The sequence below is a fragment of the Phascolarctos cinereus genome, unplaced genomic scaffold (assembly GCF_003287225.1).
Source record: "Phascolarctos cinereus isolate Bilbo 61053 unplaced genomic scaffold, phaCin_HiC Scaffold_726;HRSCAF=1367, whole genome shotgun sequence".
NCBI classification, from domain to species: Eukaryota; Metazoa; Chordata; class Mammalia; order Diprotodontia; family Phascolarctidae; genus Phascolarctos; species Phascolarctos cinereus.
Window position 1 is genome coordinate 412,047,151 of NW_027556098.1, and position 8,162 is coordinate 412,055,312.

Here is an 8,162-nt window from a genome sequence, read left to right on the forward strand (position 1 = left end):
AGCTCTTACTTCACAGTCGCTAAGCTGCAAACCGCACATGGGTCTGGGGCGTCCTCCTGGGGCAGCCTGAGTGGGGCAGGCCCGGAGGCAGCGCACTCCCCAGTTGGACAGTTCTCATTGTTAAAAAATAAAATTTAATTTAAAAAAAAGGCTTTCCTGACGTCTGTTTACTTCTGCCCCTCCGCAAGCAAGAGGCAGGCTTGTCCCAAGCTTCCCGCCAATGACAGCAGTCCCCTAGGGGAGTGGGCTGCCCCTACTTCGGGGGGATCTTCAAGCCGAAGGTGGAGGACCCCCTCTCCAGGACGGTATGTAAGAGTTCCTTTTGGATGGTGGCTGGAGCCTCTTCCTTCTCTCAAGTTTTGTGATTCTGTGAACTCTCCCCCAGCCCCTGCTCCTTATTCTGCCCCCATGGTACCAAGCCTTGGCCATAGGACAGCCCTTTAGATTCTTCGGGAAGGTGACCCCCTAGTCTCCTCTTCCCCAGTTCCTTTGACCCCTCCTCATATGGCATGAACTCAAGAGCCTCCTCTACTCTCGTTACCCTTTCCCGTGGATGATAATGTTCAGTCGTGCCCAACTCTTCATGACTTCATTTGGGATTTTCTTGGCAAAGATACTGGAGTGGTTTGCCATTTCCTTCTCCAGCTTATTTGACAGATGAGGAAACTGAAGTGGCCAAGGTTAAGTGATGAGTCTTCCTGATTCCATGCCTGGCACTCACCCACTGCACCACCTAATTGCCCTCTTCCTCTGGATACTCTATTTGATCAATACCCTTCCTAAAATGTAGTACCCAGAACTGAACACAACGTTCCAGGTGTGGATCTGACTATAGTTACCTCCCTAATCCTGCATATTTTTAAAAAATTTACCTTTTAAAAATCTCATTTGTGAAAGAACCTCCTAGACCTGGAATTCTTTCTCTGTTGGTAAAACTGTACATTAACAACTGTTCTGCAATTTCTAATTCTGGAGAGTCATCTAGGGCACTAAGAGGGCACTTGGCTTGCACAGGGTCATAACAGTCCATATACGTCAGAGGCAAGACTTGAACCCAGGTCTTCCTGGCTGGGGTTGGCTCTCTAAGAAATGAAACTTCCTCTGTAGCTCACGAATAGCAAGTCCAACATACACTATGCTTATCTTAAAGGAACCCCAAAATGTATCAGCTTTCTTTGCTGCTATTTCACTTTGTTTAGAGTTCTTACAGTCCTCTAAACCCCCAGCTCTTTTTCAGAACAGCTATCTAGACACACCTCTCCCATCTTGTACTTGGGAAGCTGATTTTTTAAAACCCAAGTGTTGACTTTTATTTTTTTTATGCCTACCAAATTTCCCTTTACAAAATCCCCAGCCTTTAGAACTTTCAGAGTTACAGATTCTTAACTGAACTCATCAAACAATAATTTTAAAATGCCTGCTATGTGAAAAGTGCTAGGGACACTAGGTGCTGGGGTTATAAACATAAAAATAAACAGACCCTGCCTTCAAAGAACTCACATTCTACTGGGGGATTAACAACAGCAAATAATAATAATAATAACAACAACAACAACAACAACAATATTTACACAGCATCTTATATACAATATCTCATTTGAGTCTCACAGAGCCCTGTAAGGTAAACAAATACAAGAAGAATTAATACTTGCCCTCCCCCTTTGTTTATCTTATTATGGATATAGAAGCTGAGACTTAGTTAAGAGGGTAAGAGACTTTTTCATAGAGACAGGATGTGAACTCAGATCTTCTTGACTCCAAGTTGAGCACCATATTTGCTAGACTATCCTAGCATACTTACCTGGAAACAGATAAGTAAATGCACGGTCCCTGGGAGGATGGGGGGGGGGGAGAGAGAGAGGGGGGGAGGGAGGAGGGGGGGAGAGAATACTAACAAAGGAATATCGGGAAAGGCTTTGAGTAGAGGATGGCATCTGAGGTATATGGTGAGGAGGGAGTTCATTTCAGGTAATCAAAATGGCCTCATGCAAAGTGGAGGTGGGAAATGGAGCACCAAGTTCAGAAAACAGCAATTAGGCCAATTTGACTAGAAATCCAAATGCATGAAGGGATATAAAATGAAAAAAGTCTGGAAAGGTAAGCAGATCCAGACTGCAAAGGACTTTAAGGGCCAGGCAGAGGAAATTGTATTTTATTCTGGAAGAGATAGAGAACCCTGAGCAGGGGGATGATATGGTTGGGCTTCTGTTGTAGGAATCTCAGTTTGGCAGCTGTGTGGAGCATAACTTCAAAGAGGAGAGACTACAAGCAATGAAACCAAGAAGGCCATTGTTGGAATCCATGAGAGGTGATGAGAACTCAAACCTGGGTGGGTGGTTATGGGACTGAAGAGAATGGGATGGATGTGAGAGGTGTTGTCAAGAGAGAAATGGCAAAACTTGGTAATCGACAGATCAATCAATTAACATTTATTGAATGCCTACTATGTGCCACCACTGTGCTAAGTGCTGGGGATACAAAAAGAGGCAAAAGACACTTTCTGCCCTCAAGGAGCTTGCAATATAGATTAAATATAGGGGGATGAGGGAAAGGAAAGCATCAAAGATGACATTTTTCTTACATCATTCCCTGTGTGATGGTATTCAAGAATGTTTGATTTCTCATGTTCTGGGAGATTTTTTTGATCCTTATCTCTATGCAGCTTATCTTCAAAGTCAGTCTTTTTGGTTTGAGTATAGTTCATGTGTTCTTTAATATTATTGCCTTTTGCTTTTTTTTCCCCCACTGTGGAATTTCCCTCCACTTAATATATTATTTTTGTGTTCCAAATTCTTATTCTTTATTATGTATTCAATTTTCCTCCTCTATGTGTTTTTTTAGTTCTGCATCAGGAGCTTTGATTTCTGTCATTCATAATTTCCTCTTTTAAAAGTTGTATTTTTCTTTTGAACCATTCTGGAGTTTTTTGCTATTATCTCATGATTTCTGAAAAGACTCTCTTTCATTGGGTAACATTGGTCCAGTTGCCTTCATAAATATATTTGTTCTAAGAACTTTGGTTTCTTTTTGAGGTTTTACTCATTCTTCCTTCTATACTTATAATCTTCTCTTGTAGTTTATCTGCTTGTGGACTAGGTTTTTATTCAGTCTTTCTCAGTTGCCGTTTGGGTCTTTCCTATATCTTCTTTTCCACTTGCCTTTGGGAATCTAAATCACTTTACTTCTCACCCTTGCATAGATAGACCTCCCAAGGTAGCCCCAGTAGTTCTTTGAGGTGGGAGATGTGGGAGTCAGCAGGGCCAGGCTCCCTGCCTTGAGTGAAGTCTAGGAGAAGAAGACTGGTCCTGCCTGGGTTTCTGTTCCTCTCAAAGGGCTATTCCCCTCCAGTCTGTGACTCTGGTCCTCGTGGCTTGATGTCTGCCTTGATTGTGTTTTATGTTCCATCAACTCTTCTCCTTCAAGTGGCTGGGTGGAATCTACTACTACTTCTTTTTTGGCCAGTGGGATTTGGATAAGGTTATGTAAGGTTCCTTTAACAGGACCCTGAATCACAAGTCTGAGACCTTGCTTGTACCTTCTTTGGTAGGTACATGGAGTTAGATGTGGTTAGGAACAGGAAATGAAAGCTCTGTGTTAACTCTCTATTAATTCATGACATTTTTACCTTACTTGTGGATGTTCTGTTTGCTTATCTTATGGACTAAGCTGCATTTACTCATTCCTTTCTTTTGAGCTTCTCAGGTTGGAAAAGTTTGTAAACGTAATTTGCTGGTCCCGCTCTGAACCTGTTAGCTGGAAAGGGTGGTGCTTTTCCCACAGAAATAAGGATGTTGAGGAGTGGGCTTCAGGGGGGAAATAATGAATTTGGGGGTACATTCTGTTTTTGACATATAGGTGGGGATGTCCAGAAGAAAGCTGGTGACGTGCAACTGATATTCAGGGGGAAGATGAAGTCTGAATATAGAGACTTGGAAGCCATCTCCATTAGGAATTTCCAACATTTTTTACCCTCCAGACCCCCTGGCTTTCAGTAAACCTTGTATACCCTAACTCCATATGAAAGGAAATAAATTCTGGAGTTTATATATGCACATATATATTTTAAAAGTATTAATTGATTCTTATTTTTTTATAAAAGCAGCCATATTCTCCCCACCTGGAGGCTTATAGCTATTATCTTCCCTGGCTTGCCACTAGGGGAGACATGAGAACTCATGAAATCACAACCAAGAGAGAGATGTACAGAGAAAAGAGTGCCCAAGACAGATCCCTGGTGTCCACCCACAGCCAGGGGCAGGACATGAATGATGGCCTGGAACAATGAGGCTAAGGACTTGTCTGACAGGTGGGAGGAGGAGAAGCAGGAGAGAGCTGTGTCACAGAAGTGGAGGGGAAGAGAGAGCATCTAGGAGACTGGGGGGATCAACAGTGTCAAAACGCCACAGGGAGATCCAGAGAGCTGAGCACAGAGGAGAGGGAGACTAGACTCAGTAATGACGAGATGGCTGGGACCTTGGAGAAAGCCGATGCAGTGAGAAACCAGATTGCCAAGGATTGAGAGTTGAGTGGGAGGTGAGGAAGCAGAGTAGCTTGTCTGTGAAAGGGAGGAGAGATGTAAGGCGATAGGAAGGATCGGGTGAAGGCTTTTTAAGGACAGAGTTCACCTCAGCATGTTTGCAGGTGTGCAGAATTGGTAGATGAGGGGAGAAAAAACACCCATTGTGGAGCCTAGAGCCTTGGGTTCAAATCTAACCAATACCATTTCCCTGAGCTCAAACCTTTCATATTTAAATGAGGGAGTTGGATTGAAAGGCTTCTGGGAGCTCTTCTGGTAGGATCTATGATCCCAAAATCCCAGTTGCCACTTTTTGGGCTATATTCTTTCGAGTGAGAGGCAGCATTTGGTACTAAATAGAAAGCATGCCTTGGGGTCTAGGTTTAAGCTTCACCTCTAACATCTCAGCTGTGACCCTAGGCAACTCACTTAATGCTGGTGCCTTCCCTCTATTGACTGTGTCTAATTTATTCCCTCAAAAGCTTGTTGGCTACAATACTTGTCTCCCGTTAGAGTGTGAGTTCCTGGGAGAAGAAACTCTCTTGCTTTTATCTGTACCTTCTATTCTTACTTATCTTTCAAAATTAATTAATTAATTTTTAGTTTTCAACACTCACTTCCATAAGCTTTTTTTTTTAAAGGCAATTGGGGTTGAGTGACTTGCCCAAGGTCACATAAGCTTTTGAGTTTTAAATTTTCTCCCCCTCCCTCCCCAAGGTGGCATGCAGTCTGCTATAGGCTCTGCATATATATATTCCTATTAAACATGTTTTCACAGTAGTCACGTTGTAAAGAAGAATTAGAGCCAATAGGAGGAACCACAAGAAAGAAGAAACAAAACAGAAAGTATGCTTCGATCTGCATTCAGACTCCATGGCTCTTTCTTTGGATGTGGGTGGCATTTGCCATCATGAGACTTTTGGAGAGGTCTTAGATCCTTGCATTGCTGAGAAGGGCTAAGTCTGTCAATGTTAGTCATCACACAACGTGGCTGTTACTGTGGATAGGCACAGCTCTTAGTGCAGTGCCCCAAACACAGTAGGTGCTTGATAAATGCTTATTGATTGACCCACTTAACCTCTTGGAGCCACAAACCACAAGGAACACGTGCAGCAGGTTTGAGGAAGGAAGGGAAGGTCGCATCCACAGGTACCCAGGCCAGAGTCCATCCTCCTGCTGATGGCCATGGTTTCCCTAAGGAGCTCTTGTCCTCCTTCAGTCCACAGAGGCCCCATCTGGGTTGTGGAGAGAAGTATTCAATTGCCACCTTGTACTCCGAGCTTGGACACTAGGGTTCAAGAATGACATCAATAAGCTGGAGAGTGACCAGAGGAGGACAACCAAGATGATGAAGGGCTCTTGAGTCCACATCATATGAGCACCAGTTGAAAGAATTGGAGATATTTAGCTGGAAGAAGACTCAGGACAAGAGGGAAGGGGAGGGAAAGGAGGAGGGATTCATACGGAGGAGGGATTAGACTGATTTTTGCCTGACCCCAAAGGACAAAACTGGAAGCAATAGAAGAAAGTTGGAAAGAGGCTGATCTATGCTTTGTATTGGGAAAAATCTCCACAGGATTAAGGAGGTGCAAAAAGGGACTGACCTGCCCCATGAGAGTGGTGAGTTCTCTCTCCTTGAGGGCTTTAGGAAAGTGCTAGATGACCATTTGTTGGGTAAATAGGACTCTTTTTGTGTATGGATTGGGCTGGATGCCCTCTTGAGTTAGTCTTTTCCAACTCTCACATTCTGTGATTCTATGTACCTATTTGTCCACTCAGGAGAGACAGCATGGTTGGGTAGGTAGCGAACCTGCCTGGAAGTCAGAAGGATCTGGGTTCAAGTCTTACCTCTGACAAATGCTGCCTCTGTGGCCCTGGAGAAGTCATTCAATCTCTTCCTGATGCCAAGCAACCATGAAGATTGGGGGCATAGGTATAAGCCATCTGCATTAGGGCATTGAGTTCCTTACCTGGAGTTCCCTAAACTGATGAAATCATACGCCTGGCTAAAAAATGCAAAAAAAAAAGTCTTGGGACATTCCTTTATCTCCTTGGCCTCAATTTCTTTATCTTAAAAAAAAAAGGCTTCAGCCTCTTTGGGGGCCCTCTACTAGTGCTATTCTTACAGCGACTGCCTTTACTTCTAACCCCAATACCCCTTTACCCTCAAGTATTCATTCACATCTAGCATAGTCACTCAGGGTACTCGTCCATGTTCTAGCAGGCTTTGCCTGAGCACCCTGATTAGGGCCTGCTTGAAATAAAGTGTCTTCTGTTTCCATCTTGGCAGCCCATTTCTGAGATGTTCTGGAGCCAAATGATTATTTGTTTCGCCTCTCTGTCTCTCTCTGTTTCTCTGTCTCTCTGTCTCTCTGCCTCTCTGTCTGTCTCTCTGTCTCTCTGTCTCTCTCTGTCTCTCTCTCTCTGTCTCTGTCTCTGTGTCTGTGTCTCTGTGTCTGTGTCTGTGTCTGTGTCTGTGTCTGTGTCTGTGTCTCTGTCTCTGTCTCTCTCTCTGTCTCTGTCTCTGTCTCTCTCTCTGTCTCTCTGTCTCTCTCTCTCTCTCTCTCTCTCATTTCTTTACCGGGCATATCATCTCTGAGGAGCACACAGCCTGCCCTCATTGTTCCATCACTGACAGGTACCTCTATATGCTTCCATCAAATACTGACCCTTTGGTCACTGAAAAGGACCATAGCTATCCATCCTGTCCTCCTTTTAACAGTGCAGAAAGGCCACCAGTCTGTCCTCCTTGACTAAATATTGCCTGGGGGGTCACTGGTTGTCTACACCAGGTCACTCCCTCTTGAGGTTGGCATTGTCACTGAGTTGTGAGCTGCTTGTGATAGCTCTCATTCTCCATCAACCTTTCTCTTATCCAGGAGGGCTCTGAATTCTCTCACCATGTCTTAGTCAGTAAGAGGCAGTTGAATCACTAGCTCCCAAACAGCTCCCCCAAGGTATCACACCATGGTGTCAATCCTTTGTCATGTCACCATTAACATCACAGTTAACAAGTTGGTACTTGAGAAAGATCAAGACCTATTCCTATGCCCTAGTTCTCCAAAGTAGTAGCAACTACTCAGCTTAGCACTCAAGAATACAATGTACTCAAACAATTCAACAATGTCACTTCAGCAATAAATGACAAGAATTTCAATGATGCTTCAACACAAAAGAGTTAACCAATCACTTAAATCACCTGGCTTGCCAAGTAGGAGTTTCACTGAAAAATATTGCTGTCAAATTACAGCTGGAAAGAATTTAAAAAAAAAATCAGAAGAGAAAAATCTTTAATAGGTCCAATCCTTGTGATGCTGGAGCAAGTAACAGGCTTAATCAATCAAATAATAATATTAGTAAAATTTAAATGAGCCCTTACTAACGTAGTACCCTATCACCATCACCATATTGTATCTCTCTGAGCTAGACCCAGATTCACGGTCCTCTTGGATCTTTGGATTTAAATTCAAAGCTTCCTAGAAATGATGACTACGAGGAATTTAGAGACATACAAGAAGATTTATGTAAACTGATGCAGAAAAAAATAAGCAGAACCTAGAGAACAGTATGTGCGATGACCAAATTAATATGGACAAAAAGAACAAATATAATTAAATTCTGAATAATTTTACGAGCCACACTTGGT

General features: G+C 43.2%; 1 long non-coding RNA gene across 1 annotated transcript; it reads left to right on the forward strand.

Moving 5' to 3' along the window:
* Positions 1-23: 23 nt before the first annotated feature.
* Positions 24-4,043, forward strand: LOC110203625 (uncharacterized). The gene is made up of 3 exons (XR_002323016.1): positions 24-305; positions 2,215-2,308; positions 3,856-4,043. It is a non-coding gene; the product is annotated as an uncharacterized LOC110203625 (long non-coding RNA).
* The last annotated feature ends 4,119 nt before the right edge of the window (positions 4,044-8,162 follow it).